At 30.0% G+C, this 27,428-nt stretch overlaps 1 protein-coding gene across 9 annotated transcripts in view; it reads left to right on the forward strand.

Moving 5' to 3' along the window:
- The first annotated feature begins 1,206 nt into the window (after positions 1-1,206).
- LOC121122898 (protein turtle) overlaps positions 1,207-27,428 on the forward strand; it is a 356,799-nt gene continuing 330,577 nt past the window's right edge. For 6 of the 9 annotated variants that reach the window (XM_040717975.2, XM_040717977.2, XM_040717976.2 and 3 more), the window contains exon 1: positions 1,207-1,635. The gene's annotated coding sequence lies outside the window, so the exon portion shown is untranslated. The remainder of the gene's footprint in view (positions 1,636-27,428) is intronic. The other 3 variants (XM_071890411.1, XM_071890410.1, XM_071890412.1) reach the window with 3 other exon arrangements.

The following is a 27,428-nucleotide window of genomic DNA, read 5'->3' on the forward strand; positions in this document are numbered from 1 at the left end:
TGGTCTAGTCTCACTTTGAGTTTGATTTATTTTTCTTTTCTCTTTCTATCCCAACTTTTCGCATAAAAAATCAGGAGGGATTGAAGGAAAATGGCTTAATAATTTATTATTGGTGTGTTCAAATATATTTATTTTAAAGAACAGTAACTGGTAAAAAAAGTTAATTTTACAGAATTAGTTCTCACAAAAAGTGTTTCCAGGATCGTAAAGACAAAATTATTTTACATCTACAAAAATACTTAAAAATGTTCTCAGATATTCGATCTCTTCATTTTTCCCCCGGATAGTTTAACATCTCTATTTGTACCAAATATCAGAGGAAATGCTTTGGAAGGAGAACAAAAAGCATCCTTATTTAATTCTTCAAATGGTACATATTTATTATGTACCATTTTATGTAGTTGTTCTTCTTTTCAGGATAAGCAAGAGAAATAAATAAAGAGAGAGAGAGAGAATTAGAAAGAGAGAGGCGTTCTGTTTTGCAGTTACTCTTTTTTTCTGCTTTTTGAATCGTTTTATTTCTTATATATATATGGTCCGTCAACATTAAAGCAAGCAAGAATGAATTTTCTCAAAATTAAGTATGTATTACATATTTATTCAACGATGAATCATCTAACCCTAACGACTAACCCTCTAAAACCCCCGTAAACTGCATTTAAAGTAGCCATAATTACAATAAATGATTAAGACCTCTACAGTTTTTATTTGAAAGGGGTCATATCGGGCTGATATATGTCCCTGTTATCTAATAATGGCTTTAAACTATAGCTGACACTCTTGGGTATCTTACCGAGTACCAGAAATGTGTATAAAGAGCATATAAAGGACTAAAATATGCCTATAAAGTATTGCTCTGTGCATATGAACTAAAAGTTATAAACGTGGATTTTCATCTATTATTTCAGATTGTTTTTATGTTGAGGTTCGGCATATGTATACATATATATCTTGCTAACCATGAACTATATACATACAAGACATACATTAATATAATAATACCAGGCGAGCATTTGAATTGTTGTGTACTCAAACCGGTGGTGTGCTGCTATTGTAAAGAAAGCCCTTTTTTCCCTTCGTTTTCAGAAAAGGAAAAGGCGTCTCTTAAAAGAAGAAGAGGGGGGTAGAGAAAATCTCTCCATTTTTATTTATTTTTTTCATTTTGCATAAAAAAGAGTGCGTTTTTTATAAAAGGAAAGTTGCTCCATATCCATTCAGCTGGCCGGGCTTTAACAAACTAAAGCGAGGGTCCTTCACGCCCCTTTCAAGATTGGCAAACATGTTCTGTTCTCCCCCCCTCCTCAAAAATCTTTTCAGTAGTTTTTAAAACTCAAAACCTAGTGAGGAGGAAACTCTTCATCCTTCTTTCAATCCATCTATTGGGGCATCATTTTTATTTAGCATAACATTATTAACATTATCATTTTTTCCCGGGATTTGAAAGTATATAAATAGTTTTGATCCTGCCTTGATAAATAAAGATAAATATATGTGAATGAATGCTAAAAGTGAAATATTAATAGATTCAAAAGTGAAATCACAAATCTTACAAACTCACATTCAACGAAAGGATTTTCTACAAAAATTACAGTACTACAAGATATAGGAAAATAAATCGTTGGAAAATTTGTTAAGGTAAAATAATCTATTATTACCTAGGCTTATAGTATAATATATATACCAATAAGAAACACGCAAGCAAACAAACCAAAAATAAGTGGATCTACATATTTGTTTACGATCGAAAACCTATCCATTGATATATGTATGAATAAAGAGATAGACTCCATCAAGTAACTAATTACATTTTGTACCTGCAGAGATGTCAAGTGTTGTTTTTGCTAATTACAGGCCTTCTTATTACAATGAATAGTTTATTTTGAAGACGTTATTTTATGCTATGATATATAAGATTATTAAAAATGCTTAAGAGTGACTACTTTTTGACAAATTAAGTGATATATTATTTATAAATCTATTGAATCAGAGGGTGGTCTTTTTTGTCAAAGGGTTGGCTTATTAAAATCCTAATTATTTCCATAGAAATGAGTATAGTAATTTGACAAATTAGGGTATTAATTATTGTTCAAATTTAATTGAAAAGTGCGGCAACTCTTTATTAAAAGAGTTGGTTAAAAAATTTTTTTTTTAATATTAATTAGAATGTCAATTTTGACATATTAAGTGATATATTATTGGTCAAATCAATTTTAAAGCAATGTAATCTTTCATTCAATGGGTTGGTTCTAAAAAATCATCATTTTAATAGAAATAGGTATTAATGTATTTTAACATAGTAAGTTTAATATAATATTTTTGCTCAAATTATTTTAAAAGCCACGCAACCTTTTATTTCGATAGTTGATTTTCTTAAAAGCTCCTGTTACAAATAAAAAAGAGTATGGTAATTCAGTTATGTATTATTGTTCAAATCAGTTTGGAAGGACGGTGACCTTTAATTCAAAGAGTTGGGTTAAAAAAATATTAATAAGCTTGGCAATTTTGGCGGATTAAGATATTATATTTTTGACTACATTTATTGGAAAGAAACACAATCTTTCATTATAAAGGGCTTTTATAATAAAAATCATTATATTATTATAAATAAGTATTACTTTTTTTTTTTGAGAAAATAAGTTTTATTTAATACTTTTGTTCAATTTTTTTGTTTAAAAGGTTGATTGGTTTAAAAGATCATTATTTTAATAAAAATAAGTATGGTAATAGAAAAAATTGAGTTTTATATAAGTTTGTTCAAATCTATTGGAAATTAAAACTGCTTTATATTCAAATAGTTGGTTTTAAAAAACAGTTAGTTAAATATGAGTAAGCATGTCAACATGTACAAATTAAATTTGGATTATTTAGACCCAATTTATTGGAAAGTAATATAACCTTTTATTAAAAAGGGTTTATTCTAATAAAGAGCTTTATTTTAATATAAACAACTTTTCAATGACTTAATTTTCATGTAATATTTTGGTTCAAATAATTTGAAAACCACATGACTTTTTATTCAAAAGGGGTTGTTGATTAAGAAGCTTTTTATTGCCTTATAAATAGTTAGGGTAATTCGACAAGATAAGTTTCTGTATTGATATTTTGGAGAATGAAAGTAAATGTAAGATAAGGAGGAGCTCATCTTTAAAATTAGAAAAATGTTGAGCTATGAAGGTCGTAAATTTGTCCTTATAGACGAAAGACATCATTTATAAATTTTGAACGGTTTAGAAAAGTATTAAGAAGTAGTTCAACGGCTTCAATGTTTTGAAATTATACGATTTAAAAAAAGTATTTTGACCTTAATATTATCTAAGTACTTGGTGTGACAAAAAATCTTACAACACAAGAAATTTAGCTAATAAATTTGCAGTCGAAAGTATTAAAAAATTTCTACTAACGTTTGATTCTAATTGTTCAAAAAGAGAGAAGTTTCCCTTAACTTGCATTTTTTGCTAAACGTACATCTGCCTGTTCGTAAAATAAAATATATCCATATTTACAACTTTTATTTCCCAAATCTTTAGCAATGGTCAATTTCTTACTTGAAGTAGTCAAAGCAGGTTTAACTAATATAAATTTGAACTTTTTCTGACCTTTTACCGTCCTTTTTTTTTTACATTAAAAAACCCTTTATAACCTAAATTTATCTTATATATTCAAAACCTTCGTAGTAGTCATAATTAAGATCTATTATGGGCTAGTTTTAGTCTAAAATTCTCATTTTAAACCAATTTTATAATGGGGTGCATAAGAAACGTAAAGAAAATAAACTATTTTTTTTCAATGATAAATTTTCATAATTTTTTCTAATTTATTATTATTATAAATTTTGGATATAACGTAAGGTAAAGCTATACTAATCTCTATTGTACATATGGTTTTAAATTAAAATTTTAAGAGAGTCGTTTTCTTTGAATCAAGGGCATATAAGCTTCGGTGATCTTCGATGACTTGGAGGAGGTATTAGAGCTGCAATTCATCAAATGTTAGTGGATCACTATATGCTTTAATGTTACGAACTCTACGCTCATTAACAACTTTTATATGAATGATACTACATGTGTGCGTGTCTAAAACTGAACACTCTGAAATTTTTAGGAATAGTTAAATAATTCTGTAATTTTTAAAGTGGTCGACGAATTAATTTATTTAACATGAACGATGAGAGTCTTAGACAAATGTCTATTCAATAGGACCCCCATGTTCTCCACTACCAACTCCAGCCTGGACCGGAACTTGCTGCATGACTTGGCGATGAAGCTCCGGTCGAGGTTGGCTCAGGCATTCTTGACAGCAGACTTCAGCTTGTCGTTAGACTTTTATGGAATCCCGACAGCATCCCCTTTAAACGTCCAAACACTGCGAAGTCAAGCGGCGAACAATCAGGCTGTTCGGTTGGCTTTTTTAAAGCATGTTGAGAAGAATCTTCGACCTTGCGAGGCGTTTTTCCTTGTATACAGGCTTGAGGCTTGACGAGGGGTTCTCTTGTAGACCTTAAGGCCAAGATCTTTCTTAACTTGCCGGTCCATGGTACTTCTTCTGACGTTGAACTCCCTGGAGAGGCCGCTGACGCTGACCTTGCCTCTCTTATCCTCGACATACTTTTTCACGGCAGCAACCATTTCGTCCTACCTTGTAGGCCTTGACTTAGATCTTGTGGTCGCCTCAGGAGTCCCTTTGGCTACCACGCTGTAAACGGTGGTGCGGCTGCAGTTCAGAGCCTTGGCAATTTCAGTGGGAGTTTTTCCCCGCGCGGAAAGTTCCAAAATTGCGACTCGACGTCTCTCCATATTATCGGCTGTTGTTTCACTGTTGCTATTTAGATTTTGCTGGAGTTTTGTTTATAACTAGCCAATACCCTTGCCTCAAAGTATAAACCGGTTTCAACTCAATAAAATCACGAATATGTGCATGGTGTAAAGTTTAAAGGAGTGTTCAGTTTTAGACGCGCACACCTGTATCAAAAGCTTATCGTTAGACATCTTGATCATTCCGTCACTTAAGATCTGTCTCAAGGAATGTATCTTGGAGGTGAAGAATTTGAAAGAGTTTCTTTGATTTATTTTTTATCGAAAATTTCCAAGTTTTTGTACTTTAATTCATTTAAATTAAACAACGGCCTTTCTTTATTTTAATTACTCAAATTTTGCAAGGCCTTTACTTTAAGTCTTTTGGATTCTGAACTTAATTCACTGTGAAATAGAGATAATTCAACAAGTACATAAGTACTTGAATAATGTTTTCCATGGAGACTTCGATAAGTATTTAAAGTTTGTTGTAATAAGATGTACTTGGATGATTTTTAGGTCAAAATACTCATTTATGAAATAAATCGAAAATTTCAAAACTTTGAGCCGTTGAACTACCTCCAAATATTTTTTGAAACTTTTTAAAATTTATTTACAATGTCTTTAGTCTAAAAAAAATTGCAAGGGGGGGAGGGGGGACTAGGAGCTGATACGTGGACTGAGGGAGGCCAGAAGAGAACACATCTAATTAAACAAGCACTACTTCTTTTTTTGTATCTTCCATGAACAATTACAAGATGCACGTAAAAGGTATCATGGAGATGAATTCTCTTGTCATATTCTTCGCTTTACAAAGTTATTTCCTTATTATTAAAAGGTTGGGATAATTTAATTTCAACTATTCGCTGTCGCAGTCTCTCAGACTATTTTGAGATAGAAAGAGAAAGTATGACGTCTGGGTACTTAACATTATATCCAAACATTTGGTGTTTATAACATCATTTTTTCATATAAATATGTATGACTATTTTTTGACAAATTAAGTCATATATTCTTTTCAAAATCAATCTGAAAAGCAACACAACCTTTTGTCGTAGAGTTGGTTAAAAAAAAACACATCATTATTTTAATATAAATAAATATGACTGTCTTTTGACAAATTAATTTGTATACATATTTGTGATCAAATAAATTTGAAAGCAACGCAATCTTTTATTCAAAGGTTTGGTTTACAAAAATCATTACTTTCATATGAATAAGTAATAATAATTTTATTTTGACAAAAATAATTGGAAAGCAACGTAACCTTTTATTCAAGGATTTATTAAGTAAAAAGATAATTATTTTATTAAAATTTCCCCAACTTTATTTCATTTTATTACAACTCGACGTAGATCTATTTATTTATACCTCACAAAGAAATAATTTATTATTTATATTTTATCTACTTCAAAGGATTTAATTTTAAATGGACAATGCTTTTCTGCTAACTTTTTTTTTTGTATTTTATGTTATTATATACATAAAAAAGACCCATTTTCAAAATGAAAAATGTACATGGATTGGTCTTAAAGGGAGAATCTATCTATGAACCATTTATATAAAATATGTCTATACATCAATAGATTTGTGGACAATACTTTATTTCCTTCTCTTCTCTGTCCTTCAAACCACTCAATATTTGAAGTCTTTAAAACCATACTTTTTTGGTTATTTGTTTTATATAAATACAATTTTGATTTGATACAATTCTTCCTTTAATTCATCATTTGATTAAACGATCCATGGTATTTTCTTTAACATACAGGTTGAGGAAAGCATAACTTAAATCTCCGTTAATATTCGTTTATGGAAATTGTTTTAAAAATCATTTTAAACTTCAATATTCATTTTTTTTGTTTATGCTATGCCAGTGAAGTTTACCCTAAATGGAAAATGTCAATACAAATTTTTTTTAAATACGTGTGTCTGATTTTACCTGCACACAAATGACCCCAAAAACGGCTGCAATCATTGGTGTGTTGTCCATGGCCACAGTCTACAACATCAGGAAGGTCCTGAATGCACGTAAAGGTGTGAAAAGACAGTCTGGAAGCGGGGAATAAAATAAAAGTCCAAGAACAGGAACGTCGTAGCTCAATAGATAACATGCTCAAAAGGAAATATTCTCTTGAATTCAGTATGCGTAGGTTCGTGTTGTGGTCATTCCTAGAGAATGAAATATACTGTATGTATTTTGACTTTAAAGACAGTTCTTAGGTTTGATAAGAGTAAATGTAATAAAAAAAGTCCAACAGTTTTGTGCCCCAAATATGCCCAGTTTCTGTCCTTCCGACTAGTGGCCCAATAATATCACTGATCTTAATCCATTGGATTATGCTGTGTGTGGATTTTTTTGGAGTCCAATAGGACCTCTCACCCCAGCATCTGAATTCCGCCATCACCAAGAATTGGAACAAAATTTCTGACAAGTTCATAAATAACAGCCGATTTAACTTCAGACCATGTGGAGGCTCTCATTGAAGCAAAAGGGGACATATTGAATACAAACTCTGCCCTAAGTGTTTTTTGTATATGTTTTATTAAAGTCATTTATCTCTATAATTGTATGCTCTAATTTTCACAAACAATATAATTTGTTAAGGTTTAAGGTTTGTTGCCATACCTTATATCCGACCCATCAACATAAAAACAAGCTAGATAGATTTTTCTCACTATTGAGCCTTGATTTCATTTGTAATCTTTGACAAATTATCGTCAATTTCTATGAGTATATTACTCTGAATAATCTACGGAGTTGTCACCAATTATACTTAAAGTAGCACAATTTCACAATGAGATACTTATAAATTCATCTTATGTATTTGAAAGACCATATGGGAGCCAAAATTGCTACATAAAAGAAATGAAGCTTCTATATTTTAGTTTAGGCTCTTGGGTAGCTCAAATCATCCATAAATTGCAAAGATTACAATTGACAAAAAAATAAGTTTATGCAAAATTGGTTTGTATGTATTTATGAAGTAAAAAAATATATTGGATATTTCTCCATTTGTTGTTTTTATACCTTATTTCTTTTGTTTTAACTCAGCCCATATGTTATGTGGGTAAAAAATTTCTAGAAAAATGGTAGATACTGGATTTTTAACAACTTTTAAATGTACTTTTTAACTCCTTATATAAGGATTGGTGTGCCCGGTAATTTGGCTTTCAAACCCTTTTGCTTCAAGGATATTTCACCCCAATATATAGGTAATAAATGAGATTTAAACGTTTTTATTGTTTTTTTTTGGTTTAAATTGATGTATCATTTGAATTTTTAAATCAAAATATGTAATGTGTATTACTATAAAATCCATTTAATGCTTGTTTTCTGTTGGAATAATAATGGGATTATGCTTTCTTTCAAATTATGTATGTTCGTCAATCCATGAGTCTTTTCTTGTATGAATAATCCATCATGCCTAATGATAATTATTAACGGATATGGGATTTGTAATTCTTCTCTCAAATCGTTGCCATTTTCGTAAATTTTAGTTTTTCTTACTATACTCATTTTATTACCTATTTTGTCTCCTATGAGATTTGTATGCATTGAAATTTGGGGCATGATCCCACCATTTTTCAAGAAGAAAACTTTATTGTAACTTAAAATAAACCAAAACGATATATAAATCTCATTTATTTATATATTGAGGCAAAATGGCTTTAAGGCAAAATGTCATGAGACAAAATAGGTTAAAGCAAAATTATCTAGCGTCAAGGATTGAATAAAATTCTATGATAAAATAAATATATACATATATTAGATATTCCAATAATAACAACGAATTGTGTAGAAATAATGTCTTTAAATACATTTAATTTTGTTGTAATAAACAGAAAATAAATTCATTTTGTCCTTTGATTCAAAGTGGCATCCGAACATTCATACATATATTCATCAAACCGCAAACTAATTCAGAGATTTCTTTTTTGTGGCTCGCCAAATGTGTGTTTTCAAATAGTTGGAACTATATACTCTTTGCCAAGACATTTTCATGGTTAAAGCTATATTTACCATTAAAGAAAATAGGAAAATATATTTTAATATAATTAATTAACATATTGCTTTTAATGCAATTCAATATTTGATTATCACTTTCTTGGCGAATTATTACGTATATTTATAATATATTATCCAATATTAAATGTTGGTTTATATATTAAGTTGTTACTGAGAGATTATTTTTTTGACTTTCATGTCACTTTTATCACCAATAAAGTTGTCATTTATTGGAAAATAAGTTATGGGCAATGTTCAAAGTATGTACGGAAGTTTTTGGCCTTCATGTTCGTATGAGGTACAAAAAATGTACTCACCTTATTATATCTGGTACATGTCATTTCAAAACTCCTTCCACCTCCTGCATGAGTACGTATTTTGTACGGTTCTAGGACACTTTGATGAAAATGAATTTGCCAAACAAACAATTTGTCAACCAGACACATCTTGTGTGATTTAAATTATTGCATAAATTATATACAACATCAGACATCATCAAATATATATATTATTTTTTTAGGCAAAGGGTCGGTTCGGCAAAATTGCAGTCGACAAAATACTTTTTGGCAAATTGTCCGTGCATGATTTTATACATAGTACCTTATATGTATACAATGTACAAAGTGTTGTAAATCGTGTTCAGAGTGCGACAGGGAAATTTTCAGCAATCAAGAAGCAAAACCAAAACCTTAATAACATTTTCGCAATCAATCTTGGCAAGAATGATTCAATATGGGCTCAAGCCTTTATCACAGACACCTTAATGTTCTAGACTGTCCTCACAGTCACGCCGACAATGACTCAAATACATTTTTGGATCAACATCCATGTCGAGAATATCCGAAACATTTTGTCTTATTGATTCCTGTTTGCTTATTTTTCGTCCAATTTTGATCAAATTAAAACAATGCACAAGACAAATAACACATGTATCGGAATATTGTTGAGATGTAACCTGAAAGCTTAATTAGCACAAAAAAATAATTTTTATGACGCGGAAAATTTCCTTGTTGCACTTTGTTTATTTTTTAGCTGGCCTCATTTTTTGGAATTGGTTATTTCAAGAATTAATTTTCATTTTCTCAGCTGTTGTCATTATTATTTAACTCCTGAGTTGTGAACTTCTTTTCCCACCACATTCAATTTTATTCAAAAGCTGATTCAACATTTGTGTGTGTTCATAATAAGCAGAGAGTAACCTGGGCGATTTGATGCAGAACTCCTTGTTGGACTGAGAGTATAATTGAGGATCGACAACAGAGTAATTATTGACAATGTCCAAGTATATACCCTTCTCCCCTCCCCTCTTGTCAAGCTGATTGTAGTTATTTTTAATGAAACGTCATCACAACTAACCTGCTCTCCTTCGAAACATTCTTCAAAATGTCAGGGGGTTATCAAATTGATTTTCGGTTTCTTTTTTTTAACATACCCAATATATACACGATTTTTATCGCTGAATATAATTTAGTGTACGGATGATCCCCGGAATTAGTACAACATTAATATAACTTTTTCGGTACTTTGTATAAACCTAAACAACATATTTGTTCATTTTTATTAAAATATATTGATATTTACCTTGAGCCAAACAAATTTAGAAAAAGTGACACAAACGCTAGAAATCATTAATTTAGGCTTTTAAATGTGCCTAATAATATTTTTATATGTAAAAGATATATTTTAGATAAAGATATACCAAGAGATGCAAAAGTTTTGAAACTATAATGAACGAATTAAACAGTGATGTATAATTTTGTATATATTTAAAATACTAAACAACTTTAGATATAACTTATAATAATGGTATGAAGGATAATTAATTAATATTGAATGTAATAACAGCTTCTAAGTACTGCAAAATTTGCTGCAGAACTCTGATATGGCAGTCCACTGCTCATTGGCAGAGTCCTTTAATGTCTCAACATTCGGGTGTCGGATTCTGCAGACTTGCAGCTCTCCTTACCACCGGATACTATAATCCAGGGGATTAATATCTGGGGATGGGGTAGGCCAAGAGTTCTTGCCCTAGACTTTGTCTAAAGGTTTAGTAGTGTTTTTATAAATAGTATTACTCCCAGAGGCTTCTTTGAGGTCCTCCCTCAGTTCAAGTGCTCCTTAACACGGTAGACTGTTGCCTTTGACACATATTTGCCCGCAATATTTGCTTTAGAGGAAATTCTAGTAGCAAGCAAGGTTGAAATCTTTCACCTTTGTTGTTCTTGCGACAAGATAATAACCTTTAATTTATTTAAATTGAAATAAATAGAAAGGGAAGACTCCGGGCTCTTTGTAGAAGGGAAATATAATCTAATTGTTGTAGTATGCGAGGAGTTATTAAGTTATAAAAATTGTCTCACAACGTGTGCATGATTGTGTAATAGTTAGAATATAATGATAACATTTAAATAAAAAAAATAACCACTTATAAAAAGGATGAGTGTTTCAGAAAATTAAATATTTACTTTATAGGCTAATTCACTAATAAAAGCATTATTTTAAAGATGGGGTTTATATTTTTAATTTTTTTTTCTATACAATAGAATACTCATCAATTAGTAATTGCCGTCTGTAAAGTCAAATATTCCTCATATCGACTATAAAAAGGAAATATCAATCATTCAATTACCCTCAATAATCACTACTTTACTTTAAATCTCAACTCAAGTGCTTCCCTTGGGATGATTATCCAATCCAAGATTAAAATGGATATTTTCGTAATATAACATTTTTTTAGTAGTTCTTACATATTATGATACTGTAAATATCTTTGAACAAATTGAATATTTTTTTACTATAATATTCTATATCTGTAAAGGCATAATCTAAAATTATTTTTGGGGAAAAGAATATCAAATTTTTTAAAGAATAATATTAAATTTGTTAAAGTGTAAATGATATATTATTGTTAAATTAATACATTATTTTATCGATCAAGATATCTTAACTATCTTTTCATCTCCATCGTTGGGATTCATAAATAATAAGAACTCATAAAATAAATTCTTTGAAACCTCGATAATTAATTCCAGAATTTGTTAATAACTCAGAAACCAATCACCAAAAAATTAGATAAACTTATGCAGAAGATTTTTCTAAAATATGACAATTTAAAGATTGTTTGGGTGGAGATAAGCTTAGTTTTTGTTACGTTATGTTAGATTTTCTCCCATTTCCACTGCGTTGCTTAAGGTCCTGGCCAGCTTCCATGCGCTTTTTAACATTGTAGACGGTATTGCAGTCGCACTTTAGCTGTTCAGTGATTTCCGTGGTGGAGACGTGTGCGTAGAGGAGAGCGGAGATTTTTTCTCGTCGGGACTCCATCGTAAAAATGACTCGTCTCACTTAATGGACAAAAATAAAAACACAAAATATTCATAATTTTGGAAGCTTTCTGTAGAAATTCACAAAACCTCTTTGACTTAATCTAGAACCCGAGATATAAGGCCACAAAGTTGTGGGAATTTTTTTTCCAAGACCCAATATTTAAAAGGGATAAGAATAATTCTTCTGTCTCTTGGTTAGATAAACACCACAAGGAAGAGGAGCAACATTTGGTAAATACTTCATCACATTTTTTAAAGATCCAACTTGTATGTACATACATAATTCCAACTTGTACACAAAAAAGTACAATATACGTTCACATGAGAGGTGAAAATAAGAAATAAATGTACAGTTATCACCCAAAAATTGAAATAACTTCACTTTACTATTCTTTGCTTATTTTTATAAGAGAGAAATATTTCGGCTAATCCGCTTTAAAAAAATGTAAGTAAAGGTTAATTATAATTGTGCAAGTATTTTGTTATATAATAATAATTAAAATATAATAATTTGAAATACTGCATTATTTGGGAGACGTCTCAGCTTTAAATATGAGGAATAATGACAAGTTTCTTCCGTCTTGAATGGGATTGTTGAAAATTTATTGCGAGTAACACCAATCTTTCTTACTTATCGTTTGCCATATTTGAGAGACAATTCCACTTTTTCTGATGCCTTTTTATGCATTTAAAAATATATTCAGATTAAACTATAGATTCTAGGCAGCAAAGTCCTGTTGTTGACTTCTTCTTTTTTTCAAAAAGGGCTGAAATTTCATGTTAATAGGATAGCCTTGTCTTTTTTATTTATGAAAAAAAAAATAATAATTAGAAACTTTTTTACGCAAATCGTATTTCTAATGTTCATCTCAATTTTATAGTTTTTCAACAAAAAAAGTAACTAGAATCTTTTTTTCCCGAAATTGAGTGTTAATTACATTTGTATTCTTCAATAAATTATCTTCTATTTTTATTAACTTTTGGCTCTGCCACAAATTGCTCAAAAATTTGATTCTTACACTGAGTAGATGAGAAATGGATGGATTAAAAAGGGCCATATGTAGAACAATATAACTTTCTTTATTCAAAAAAGGTTCTTGGGCATCTTAAGTCATCCCAGAAATTTGAGTACAAAGTCTATTATTATGTATAAATATGAATTAAAAAATAAATTGGGGTTTTCCAGTTTTTATTCAATATTGTTTTTATGTTGATGCACCACATATGTCACTTCATACACGCTCCATGATGGCAATACATGTTTGATATAAATTTATAAATACAAATCCTCTATAACAGTTTGAGTTAAGAATAAATAATGAGAAATAATCCTCGTTGTCAATATGGCAATACATATGTTAAGCCTTTAGCATTAAATATGACATCCATGACGCCAAGAACATGCCAGTGATTTTATTTGCTATAGTATAGTATGTAATTGATGAAAGACACCTTTGGGTAATGGAAGAATATGTGTAAGTTGAAATATGACTTGATATAAAAAAATAATGCACAAATCAAGGAGAATTTTTTTTTTGAGAAAGAAATATCATATCGTTTCATTGATTGTATCTCTCAACCTTTCGCCCAGAAAGAAACAGAGAAAAAAAGGCACAAAATCCGTTCGTAGTAGTTAGCATATTCTTCTAAGCTATATAGTAATTGTTTTCTGTTTATCAAGAAGTAATTCAATTTCTACCAATCAACCTTCAGAATACTGATAGGAGGAAAAGAAGAAGAAACATTGACTGCTGACCACAAATTTAAACATTTCGAATTGCCTTGGTTTTTGATTGGACTTTTTTTTTATTTTAACACATCAAACAACCTTTTACCTATGTGATGCCTCAACATAAAAACAATTTTGAACAAAAATGAAGAAGAAGATAAAATCCAAATATATTTTCTTACTTCTTACACACATTCATCCCAATATTATATAGACATATTTGAACCAATAATAGGGATTGTATTCAAATTTCTGGGATGAATGAATATATTTAAGATGTTGAGCCATAGTTTAGAGCCTTTATTTGATTTAAAAGACTTATATTGGGCCCGATATGCCCCTCTTCAAATAAAACAAATCAATTTATCACTCTATTATTGTGAAAATCAATTTTGGCTAATTTAAGTATAATTTGCGGCACACTCAAAGAGTTAATATGAATAATTTGTTAATAGGAATTGACGATAATTTGAGAAGGACTACAAATGTAGTTTACACTCAATTTTGGGAAAATATCTTTTGAGCTTTTTTTTTTTTTTTGACGGAGCCCTTATTTTGATGAGGAATATTACATATTCAAGTGCCCATGCTCAAACTTTTGTATCAATGTTCATCGATTTTAGAGTTAATTTAAACAAATAAAAAATAGGGGAATGGGTTAGTTATTGGTTATATTTTTTTCTCAAAAAATATGTATTGTTCGGTTCATAATGCCAACACAAAATCCAGCTACGAGGATTTTTCTCAAAAGTGAGTCTGGGTTACATTTGTTTTTTGAGTATAATTATGTCACATTTCTATGAATAATTTTCTTAGATAAATTATTCGGAGAGCTTCAAATTCCACTAAAAAATCGTCAAAACTCCCCTAATAGCAATAATAAAAAAAAATATATATTTGGATGATCATATCGGCTCTAAATTATGCCTCATATATCAAATGAAGACTATAGAAAATATTTTTAGGTATATTAAACCATCCAGAAATTAGAATAGAAAGCCCATTATTGATCGAAATTAGTCAATAAAGAAAAACAATAAATTGGGATTTCTCATTTTCTTGATATATGTATGTTCTAGACTGTTTTTATCTTGTCACAAAAAATATGTTTGTACTTAAGTAAGTATGTCGATATCTATTTTTTTTATTGTCTTGAGACTCTATGCGCCATTTTATTCTATTTTTATAATAAGACGACATTTATTATTTAAAGAATTCAGGACATTTCCTATTATTCCTCCTTCCCCCCCCCCCTTTTTTTTTTTTACAAATATCATATTATGACACTTTTACAAGTTACCTCTATCAATGTTGCCATTATTCTTCATTTATATATACAGGGTGACGCTTGGGGTTTGGGTTTATTTAAACCATTTATAGTCACACGGAATTGAAAAGAATGTTACTTGATATATGAAAACTTTAAGATTTTGATAAAGGTAGACTTTACTTTATTCGACAGGGAGACTAAGAAGTAAAAACGCAATTGGCAAAGTATAATTAATTTAATGAATGTCTCTTTGCCCTTTTTGCAAAAGCAAATCGTGGTTGTGATCATCAAGATGTAAATTACGATCATAATACAATATATTGGATCAACTCAAGAAAGTGGGAGAAATATATATAAATGAGAAAAGTTTTATGTTTTTTTGCACTGATAGTACAAATTTAAAAGTTTTGTTTTTACAGAGTTTTAAAAATCATACCAAATGGTCTATACACTGATTAAACCGAACTTTATATATTATAATATTTAAAGCGTGATTTTTTTATTTCCTAGTTTCTCTTTAAATAATTTTTCATTGAGGGGCTTAAGAGGGATAATTTCTCTCAATAACAACATATCTTTCTTAATAAATAAAAATAAGTAGTTTCTTAGATAGCTAAGTATTGACAATTTTACAAAGGTCTTCAAAATATTGGTTTTTATGAGAGTAAATCCAATTTCAATAGCCCGATTTGAACAAATTTACAATTTTTATATAAACAAAAATTTGATGGCATCAGTATCAACTCTCAAGCAAAATTATTTTTCCAGTTATTTGTGTTCAAATAATTTTGCAAATATCAAGTCATGAAAATGATTTTAAAAAATTGTTTTTTTTATATTTCTTAATTATATTTTTAAATTGAAGCAATAAATTGATTTTCATACATCGGAACAATAAAAATCAGTTTTCCTGTAGTATTCCTAGGAGAAATTCCTTGGTTCGGGACTTTGTCAGGGATTTGGTTCGATATTTTCCTCTTAGTCGGTTATATATTATCCTAAACTAAAGACTATAATAGATAGATTACGGAAAAGTAATGGGAATGAGATCAGCAATATCTTTTGATATTAATGTTATGAACGTTCTTTAGATATGTATTTTTCTTAAAGTTGTGGTAGAGTGGAGTATGTTACTCAGTTATGGTACGTGTATTTTTGATTTTAATAATCAATACTTGTTTGTTTTAGCTCTCTCAATGTTTGTATATTTTTTATGAAAATTATTTTTGGATGTTCTATGTTTCAAAGTAATAATTGAAGGGGGGCGGGATATTTAAACATGAATGTTTATTTATGATTTTTATTTTTGCATTCCTCTTCATTTATTTCTTCATAATGTTATATAGTATGTCGGATATATATTTTTGTAAAACAAAACCCATTAAAAAAAATATTAACTCATAAGCTAAATTGAAATTGTTTTATTTTTTTAAAATTATGTCAGATCATTTTATGGTAATATAGATTTCACAATAAAAATAAGAAGACTTTAAAATCTTTCCTTTAGAATGAAACTAACCCAAATTCATTACTACTTTTACAACCTGATTGCTACCCATACTATAAAAGGAAGTTATATTGCTGCACCCTGTAAATGAAATATATTAATTAAGGATTAAGTGGGATTATCCGGTAGGAGTAAACTCCCAAGAAATCCCGGAACAATGAAATAAACTCTAATTCACACCTTATTTATTATATTTTCTGGATATTTTGATGAAGTATTCTTATAGCATTCACTTTTTACTCAATAAGGAAAGGAAATTGAACATTTCAAAGGCTCACCTTGTACGAGTTATTCATGTATGTATGTAGTTAAATTACGTCGTATAAAAGAGTATATGTAAAGCGTATTCCTTTTATTTTATATTAAAATTAAACAATCTGACATATTTAACAATTACATTTGAAAGTAAATGTAAATTTCTAGTTATTTGAAAAGAGTTAAAGTAAATACAATTTAGATAATATGTTGTAAATTTACACAAGAACACTCTTGAAATAAAATTAGAAAAATGATAAATGTGGCTTCTCAACATATAAACCAGCCTTCCTGATTTTTCTCATCAGATTTGATTGATGTGACTAAATTTTCCCTAAATAAGGCCTTTTTCAAATAAACTCTATCAACTCTTCATTATTTAATTAAAAAATTTGATTTTTGGCTATTTTTAATGCAATTTGTTTCAAACTCAATTTGGATTGGAGGGTGGATAACATTTTTTTCACCCCTTTAATTGGATGTTGGTTAGATGAAGTTGCACTGATTAATTATAAATAAACATTATAGTATCACATTTACTCCATCTAATCTACGAATCTTGTGTGAAGTCCATATACAGAAAGAATATTTATTTATCTAGGAATTACCTTGGCGAGAACCTACGTACATTGAGTTCAAGAGAATAATTTCTCCCAAGCGCGTTGTCTATGAGCTACGGCAATTTCATAGGACACAAATAAATCTGATCTAAAGTAGGCTGGCCAGTAAAATCATTGCAAAATTACATAAAAATAACAATAAGTGCACTTTTTTTCTTTGTGTTAGTCACTAAGGCGCAGGACACATAATTTCAGTAGCCGTCGAAATGAAGTTTCTAACCAATTCCCCATTATTATAAGGCTTTTATACTAAACCAATTTGGCTTGCAATTAGTTAACTGACTTTTACTTAAGTATCACTATCTTCTCGACTCTGAAGGAAAACAGATTGTTTTTTTCTCAGATGCATCATCATTTTATTAAATTTTTGTTTTGCTTATTTCTCTCTGCAAACTGTTATATTTTTCTCTATTCTGAGTTTAGTAATAGCACCGACTATTATATTCTTAAAAGACCAAAACTTACGGCAGGCATACCCAGCACACGGGAATTCCATTCACACTATGAACATATAAGAAATTGACAATTTTTCTTACAAAATCCTACAATTTTGTTTGAGGCTGACGGAAAATTAATAATGCAATTGCCACCAACATATGCTAATCATACTCAAATCAGGGGTGTTTGTAGGGGGTTGGCTGGAGGGGCTGTAGTCCCTCCAAAATTAAGAGTTTTTTTCCATTTTTTGTATAAAATGTAATGTTTGAATTGTTTTTCAAAAAATATATTTTGCAAATTGAAAAAAAAAATTCGAAGAAATTTAATTTTTCATGAACCTGCAGATTTCTCTCCCGGTTGTATCAAAGCTCCAGGTGGGCCAGATCTGGTCCTTGGACCGCATGTTTCACACTCCTGTTCTAAAGGATTAATAATTTGTTGAAAGGAATTGAGGATAATAATTACTTGAAGATTACAGATGTAATCACGTTTAAATTTTGTGAAACATCATTCTTGCTTTCTTTTGTGTTGACATGTCACATAGTTTATTTTTGTAGCTCTTCACTCATCCTTAATTCTTTTCCGTTTTTATTATTATTATCACAAGCAGATATTGAATATCTTCTTGGGGAATGGATCCGAGAGAAGAAACTACATAATATGATAAGACACAAACAAATAATGCCGATAAAAATAGAAGCACCAAAAATGCTTTTAAACTGTCAGTTATTTGATCTCCAATGTTTTCAAAATCCTCCCTCCTTCTTCTCTAACAACTAAAGAGGGAAGAACACCTTATGTAATAAAAAAATGAGTATCAAACATTCACTTTAATTATTGATATGTTCTCAGATTAGTGATGATACTCAGTTCGAGACCGATTTATTTCCCGTTCGGTCGTAAATAGAAATGCCAGGATACCATTATTTTCGTATCGATTCCAGTACGATACCAGGTATCGGTACTAACAAAACACAGAAAATGTATTTCAGCATACTAGCTTTCAGATTTAATTCAAATATTAGCATATGCAGAATATGCATATGGATTATGATACACCTACAAAGAGAGCAATAACAAAAACAAACAGAAACAATGCTCGCTCTTGTTATAAATGCACATGAAAAAAACTACATGATTATTTATTATTTCAAAAATATAAATAAGGGAGCACTATATACAGTCTACTCTGTATACACGCTCGATGCTAAATGAACACACCTGCAATATTTTATTAATACGACTACAGGGTTATATCTTTGATCAAAATTTGTTTATGATTTACATTATGGATCACAATATACAGTGCATCCGGTGACGCCTTTTCATATATTACATAGTATAGACAGAAAGACAAACTTTGCTTTTTTAATATGGATATAATATAAATCTCAAAGAAATCCTCAGTGACACTCTCTATTATACATGAGCTGAGCTTACGCCCTTTATATTTAGATATTTTCTCCTCATAAAATAAAAAATACTATAATAGTTTTTCAGTTTGCAACTACAGAAAGTTTTGCACTCGTCTATGATCATATTTTTTTCGATACTAGTATGTATATAAAAACTGTGTTGTTTACATTTAAACTTTCATTTAATAATATACCCAAACATCCTTCCTTCAATTTAAGTATGTACATTATTTCGCTCCTATCCAATTTCAAGGGTCCTTCAGGTAATAATATTGTACTTCGTGAAGATACATGTCTCAAAGATAGGTAGAGGGGAGGGGGGGGGATCAGCTGGATTTGCTCTATTATGATTATTATTAGTCCTTTTTTCCCTCTTAATTTCCTTGTTTGCATAAACCAAACAGGTTTTTTTATCCATTTAATAGGTTTAATGGGAAAAACAAGAAAAATGAAGAGATACAGTATATTAAAAAACCTTTATCCAATCTTAAGAGGATTTGTCTAACAAGGCCAGTGCCACAGGGGTCTATAACCTTGCTGACTCCCCTTCATAAAAAAAAAATGGTTTGTCTAAATTTGACCAAATGGTTTTTTTTACGCCTATTTCTCATTTTACCTATATAGCGATACTTTTATCTGATGGAGACAATAATTCCATGATTTGGGGGTGGTACAGCCCCTACAGACGCTCCTGGACACCCCCAGTGAGTTATTAGAGTTGGAAAATCTAGATTATTTACAAAATGACATGGTTTTGTTTTTTAAATTTACACCCTCATAAAAATGTTACTTTATATTTGAGTCGAAAAAAATAAAATTGACCGTCTCATTTAAAAAAAAAAACCTCCTTAGAAATAATTAGTATTTAAAAAAAAAAAACCCTAATTGAATGAACTGTCTAAATATTTGTCGAAAAGGCTTCTTAATCTATTCTTAAAAAAAATCTTTCAAACATGATATTGAAATGAAAGGACTCATATTTCCTTTTTATTAAAAAAAGAAGTCATTTTATATTAGTGTCTGAAAAAACTAGATGTCCGTCGAAAAAATTGGGATACTAGTTGGAAAAATTTGGAAAAAAATATTCAACATCCCTATCCTAGTACTGGTTCAGTTTCTCCATATTTCTGGGACGTCCAGAAAGACAGTATGTTATAGATGATTTCTAAGGATTCTACATTACACTGTAATCTTCAAACTTCCACAATTCTCCTTTTTATAATGAAGAGATTCTTTGAGTTAAAACATTTTTTGTTTGGAGGAGAGGAAATGGCATAAATGGCAGTATCTCTTTTTTTTTTTTCAATAATACCAAATTTTTTCAAAAATTGGATTACTCATACCATACTTTCTGACTCAATCTACTATGGATTTCCATTATTAAATCTTAGCTCATACCAAACAATATTTTGTCGTATCGTAGTAACATAAGATTCAATTCTAATAATATAACTCTAGGCAATAAACTTTTACTTTTAGATAGAGAAAGTGTGCTTTGGGTTGATTTTACTTAAATACAAATGAACTGAACTTTATAATAAAAAAGTTCATGTTTTTGGGACCTATCGAAAGTAACATTTTATATATTATGAGCTATCAATAAACCTTTATACCTAAGTAAATATATATACAAGAATACTCGATTAAAAATAGTTTTAACTAACTTGTAAAATATTTTTTTTAAGATGACCTTTTTTTATGAAGTTGTACGCCTTTACTTTGCCACAATTTATACCATTTTGATAAAAATGAGGAATATATGTACTTCCAAAGAAAGAGTCAATTTTCGTAATTTTTTGCATTTATAAGACATTTTCACTGATTCAGAAAAACAAACAAAAAAAAAACAACAACATGAATAACTTAAAACATTTTTTGATTATAAAAAATGTACCTTCATTCCATATTTAATGCTAATGTCATCTTTAAATACAAAAAATATCACTAAATTACTTATGAATTGTAAAAAAAAATATTTTGCATAAAAACACTTTGTAAGCAACAAAATCAGTAATTTCTGGTTATAAGGTCATTTTAATGTTTTTCGTGGGTTAAACAATCAGTAACTGGATTGGGAGCTTGGTAAAGTGAAAACCTCCAACTAAGATATTTTTCATAAATTGAATATTTTGTTGAATGAATTATCGTTATTAAACCTAAATAAGGACACAAATTTTAGCTCTAGACGGATTTTTTTGTGACCGAAGTGGGCCGAATTTTTCCTTTGTACGAATCTAAACCGAATTTTTATATGAGACCGATCTAGACCAAGCTTTTTTGTTGGAACGAACTAATTCATATCCATCTCCCAGCCATTACTAATCATCACTCATCAGCCCTACACAAAAACTACTAAGTAGTTTAGAAACATAAAGCGTATGACATGGGAACAAAATGTTCGGTTATGAATTTTACAAGGAATGAAATTACCGGTCACCTAGGACCCCTGAGATATATGTTTAAATATTATTGTTCTAACAATAGTTTATATCTCGGTTACGTACTCTGTATAAACACATAAATGGTTGTCTCAACAACCATGAATTCGCATACACCAATTATAACATAATATAATTTTATAATAAGATGACAACATCTGCTCATCTACAAGATACACCATCAATTAAAATAAACAGCTCAGTGTTTTGCATTCCCTTGTTTACTATGTACTTCGATGTATACTTAAATTGGATCATCATATTTAAAGCCAATTAAGTGGAAATTGTGTACTCTTTTTTCTTCTCCAACAACAACAACAGCAAAAAATATCTAGAGGATCATTATAAGTGATAAGACTGACTTACGCATTTTTATTTATATAAAAAAGCTACAAAATCTTGTAAAATACAAATCCAATTTAATCTACGTTCATTTGTTGTATTTCCAGGTAATATAATTAAATTCTGTATTTGGTGGTTGATTTTCGTTCTACGTTTAAAGAGGTGTTTTATCTACAATCTATTTCTGTACGCACATATTATATGATGTATCTTCATCAAGCATCTAGTAAGTCTGACTCTTTTAACAATGTCAAATGTAATTACAAACTACCTTCCTATGTTATGTATTCTATCTTTATTCCAATTTGTTGAAAAGGTGTAAATTAGGGTTGATTCAAATAATATGAGCTGTTGGTGTGCTTTAAAAAAGATAACGAAAATTAACTTGTTGACCATTTTGAAAAATGTTTCGTAGGAGAGCAGCTTAACTCTTAAGACGTTTTACTAAATTAGCTGCAAGCAATCGTATGATGAAGTATATACAAACATACCCCAATGATACACGCAGAAAAAACAGCGATGCCAATCCTCAATTCTACTCCAAGTCCAACAAGAGCTTACACTTATAAGTTATAACTCCTCAACAAATCCTCAGAGTTGCTCTTCGTCTTTACCGCAATAGATATTGCCTTTACTTTTATTTTCTCTCTTCATGAATAAAAGAATAACGCTAACAGCTTTGGGAAATAAAGCTCACTGCTCCAATTTCAAAAAGAGGATTTCTTTTATTGTAATATCTTTTAACCTTAACCTGCCGTGCGGAAAATTCATTGTTTTGACGGTGTTGACTTTGGCAAGAGGAGTATTAGACACTCCGTTGTAAATTGATCCGGGATATACAGTATGATAATATTTTTCAAAGTTAAATTATATTTAAATAAGGGATGAAGCAAAAGGTCAAATATTTCATTTTATAAGAGGCTTCAGTAAAGTATCTGAGGTAAATGTATCTTTCAAGGTTTTCGGATATTTTTTACAAATTTGTTGACAAATATCTTACATACTTAATAATCCCCTCAGATCAGCATTATTAAATCAGGATATAGATATTTAAAACAAATTACAGGTTAAAGTTGGGGTATTTTCAAACCTTGTTAAATATAAAAGTTTTCACAACGGAAGATTTTCCCAAAGCTAGTTTTCCACACGCTGAGTAATCCCATCGCCAATTTTATATCATCAAACATTCCTAGACTCAGCGGTACTTTAGTGGTACCGGAGTACTGTTGTAAATAAAGAGCTAATTTATAGAATTGATATTGTAACTGGTTTATGGAGCTCCATTATATCATAAAAAATTGTCCCAGCGATGAAGTAACCTATGAAATTTGTAAGTTAGAAAATTGTCCGAATGAAAATCATCTTAGATAAAGTCATTCAATTTCTGAGTTAATCCCTTCCTACCACCTACAACAAATATTCTTTAGAGGCCACAGTAATTGATGTAAATCCCTCTAAACGATTTTTTTTGATATTTTTATTTAGAAAAGTATTGAAGTACGGATTTTAATTTTGATACTGGGACTAGTTTCAAAATACTCGTGACAAAAGCTCAGAATTTTCTATCAAATAATGCTTGTATTTGAAATATTATGGATGTAAACTGTAAATTAACCTTTGAATATTCCCAAATAAGGTATTTGAACATGTCCAAAATATCGAAGATATTATAATTTTTGATGCTGTTCCTTTGAAGTCTATAAAAAATATTCTGAATTAAACTACTAGCTATCTATTTATATGGTACAGCTTTTTTACTCCTTTCTTCAATAATAAAAGTTTTTATTTTGTTATAGAATGTTTTTTGTGTTCCTTGATGAGCTCCTTGTATTCATACAATCAATAAGAAAAATTCCTCATACATTGAAGTTAAATTAACTATTTTTTGATTAATTATTTATACATACATATATATATATATATAATTTTCTTTTATTTATAAAAAGTTAAGGCAAACTTTTGATAAAAATACACACACCTAGAATATAACATATTCATAAATAGATGGTAGATACAATTTTTAAGCTCCAAGAAAAAGTTGGAGTATTCTTCAAATGTTATGTATGAAACAAAATATATATAAATTTGACAAAATTTGTAAGTTTTTTTTCATACATTATATTAATATGGAATTCTTGGATTGCACAAAACGTAGAAAAAAAAATAACAGTTCTAAAGTTAGAAAAAGAAAAAGGGTGTTTTTCTATTTGGTTCATTCTTTATTAGATCATGAACATAAAAACATCACTCTCTCAATGATAAGCTCCCACCTACTTTTTGTTTAATTTATTTTTTATGCACAATTAAATAATCTTTTATATTTTATCCTGGTTCAACAGGAATAATTGCAAGCCCCGATCCCTACCATGAAGGGATTTAAAGAGTTGCCCGAAGAAGCCCCTTCGATTCGATTCCTCATTTGGGAGTGTGCACTTAATTTATTAGAACTGAGTGAGTACTGGATCCAATAAGAAAAAATGTAGCAACGAGCGTGTAATATTGATAGTTTTTAAAATATTTTGCTTCACTAATGTTATTTTTAATGTAGAAGGTTCTCCTCTTTATAGTAGTAATACATTTACTTCCTTCAAAATAACATAATAGCCAGTTGATGTTAACAAGGGTCTTAAATCAGTGTTGCAATAAGTGTACACTTCTGCGTTCTCCTCGCGCTCTACAAAATGCCCATCCCCACATATATCCAAACACCAAAAATCACAATTCTTGGAGGGCTAGGAAAATATCTAGGATTTTCTTTGAAGTATGACTTTCTTGAGATGACGTTTGTATCGATTTATTCTTGAAATATTTGAATGATCCAACAAAAATTTAAAATGATAATTTTTAATCCTGTAGCAAGACAGCTTAATTAATATTTCTGTTGTTTTTATACCCCTTAGTAGTCACAGGTCTGGTGAAAACATTTAAAAATAAACGACCGATAAGCATAAAAGTCTAAAATGTTGTAAATCCTATGCAATTTTAGTAGAAAAAAGTATAAATTATGCTTATATTTTTGTCAACAGGCACAAGTATCGTTTTTAGTGGGGTATTTATCGTCCCCGTAGTTACGACACTGTGCCCACTATACTTTTTTTTTGGTAGTAACTGTAAAATCGTTATATTTGTTACTATACTGTAGTGAATGGATTTGTATAAAGAAAAGAAAAGTCTACCGATTAGAAAAGGATAATCAATTGATGCGTGTTCTCTTCCTTCTATTTTGTTCATCATTAAATGTTAAGTGCGTTAACGTGGAAATTGATTTAAAAATGCATACTAAAATAAATATGAATGAATTTAAATATAATTATAATATTTTCACTGCACTAATTCTATTTTTAATTTAAATTCTTCCATTTTCTTCCCCAGAATCATATAAGAGGAAGCTGATATCAGCAAGGGTCTTAATTCAGTAATACCATATGGCTATTACACAAATCTTATCTCTTAGTATACATATGTTTAGTTTGTCTCCTTAGAGAAATACATTAGTTCAGCTCAAGAAATCACTATTGTGCTCCAACTCACTACCATATTTTGTGAGCCTACTCCTGCTCGTTTTTATGGGGCTCTCATTATTTTTTCTAGAAAATACATTTCCCTTAAAAATTTAATGAGAAAAAGAACGATTTTTCCTGCTCACCTTAAATCCTGAGGGTGATCTCTCCCATGAATCTTAAGCATAGCAATATGTAACTCAAAGCATCATTTGATGAGGTCAAATGATAAAAATCAAATCAATCCGATTAAATAAAATTAGAAATGGACTCATTTGTTTTTTTTTTTAATTTGAAAATCGTCTCATTATTTGAGTCGGATTGAAGTGAGTCAACACACCACTAATAATATAATTTACAAACTTAAATGATATTTTAAGAAGAAAGAAAAGACGATTATGCATATATATATATATAGACATAGTAGAATACAAAATGCTTTGCAAAAGTCGTTAGGTTCCCCCTCTCTTTTCTCTGTTTTGCATTATGCAGATATTTTTTCATAAAAATTGCAAATTTACCCTCTTCCCTCCCTCTGCAATTTCTCCTATCCAAATTATATTTCATATTTATCTTTCAATTTACATATGTTCATATATATAGTTTTCATGTGACGTCATTCATCTTGGGCCCTAAACAGCCAAGTTTTATAAAGATACAAATCAATTAGTCATTACGAGGAAGGGAAATAGTGAACTACTGTTTTGTTTTTGGAAGTACAATTTGGGCTGACAACTAATTTGGCCTTACTGTCTGTTTGGATTTATCTCTAGAGATCATATTATCTTGGGGTTTTACAAAGACAGGGTATGCAAGCTATATATGCTGCCACTTTGGTGCAGTCTCTTGGGCAAATATGGGCTGAATTTTCTAGGTAGTTTTTTCAAACTTACACCAGTTGTCAAAAATGAATCAATTGACGAATTCGTTGTTTCAAATATTTAGAAAAGGCTCTGTCAGTTGTCAAAGAATGAATCAATTGACGAATTCGTTGTTTCAAAGATTTAGAAAAGGAACAGAGCCCTCTTTGGAATCCGCCCTGGAAGCGGTGGAATTTCATAAGACTGGATGACTTGGCTCACACTCCTAAAAAAAGTGTCAAAAGTCTCCAAGACTATGTTGACGACTTCATCTTGCCGGGCTATTGGCCTCCAAACTCGACATATCTTAATCCACAGGTTCTTTTTGTGTGTGGGGGTACTGTCGAATAAAAAACCAACCGAACACCCTGCAACACCAAAGACGAACTTATCAATCAGATAATATAAGGAATGATAGAATTTCCTAAAAGACTAAGTGGAGAAGGTCTGCTCGCGCTTTCGTCCTCGCATAGAGACTGTAATTGAGGCTGGAGGTGATTATAATGAATAAAATAAATCTGAATCTATCAAACTTTCAGAATTTGGTTTTATTTTTTTAATTTGATAACTGGTTGGACAGAAAATTGGGTTTGAAAAAAAAAACAACCTTTTTGTGTGCACACCCTGTACAAGAAATTCCTGGGTAAATCTCGCATTTAATAATTTTGTTATATAAGTTTTGTTAAATTGTATAATAATAGGTGTGGTAAAAGCAGAGCTGGGCAGTTCCGTATCCGTACCAAGAGTTTGTGTTGTTCCATATACTACCTAACCTCTGCATCATTTTGCCGCCAGATTGTACGTTCACTATCCTTTCTATCAGTGATGTGCCTGGAGTCAACTAAATAAAAATCATGTACTAAAGATTAAAAAAAAATAAAAATGACCCATCACTACTTTTTATCATTCGAGGTACGAGAGGTAAAAGGGAT

This window comes from Lepeophtheirus salmonis, chromosome 8 (genome assembly GCF_016086655.4).
Source record: "Lepeophtheirus salmonis chromosome 8, UVic_Lsal_1.4, whole genome shotgun sequence".
NCBI classification, from domain to species: domain Eukaryota; kingdom Metazoa; phylum Arthropoda; class Copepoda; order Siphonostomatoida; family Caligidae; genus Lepeophtheirus; species Lepeophtheirus salmonis.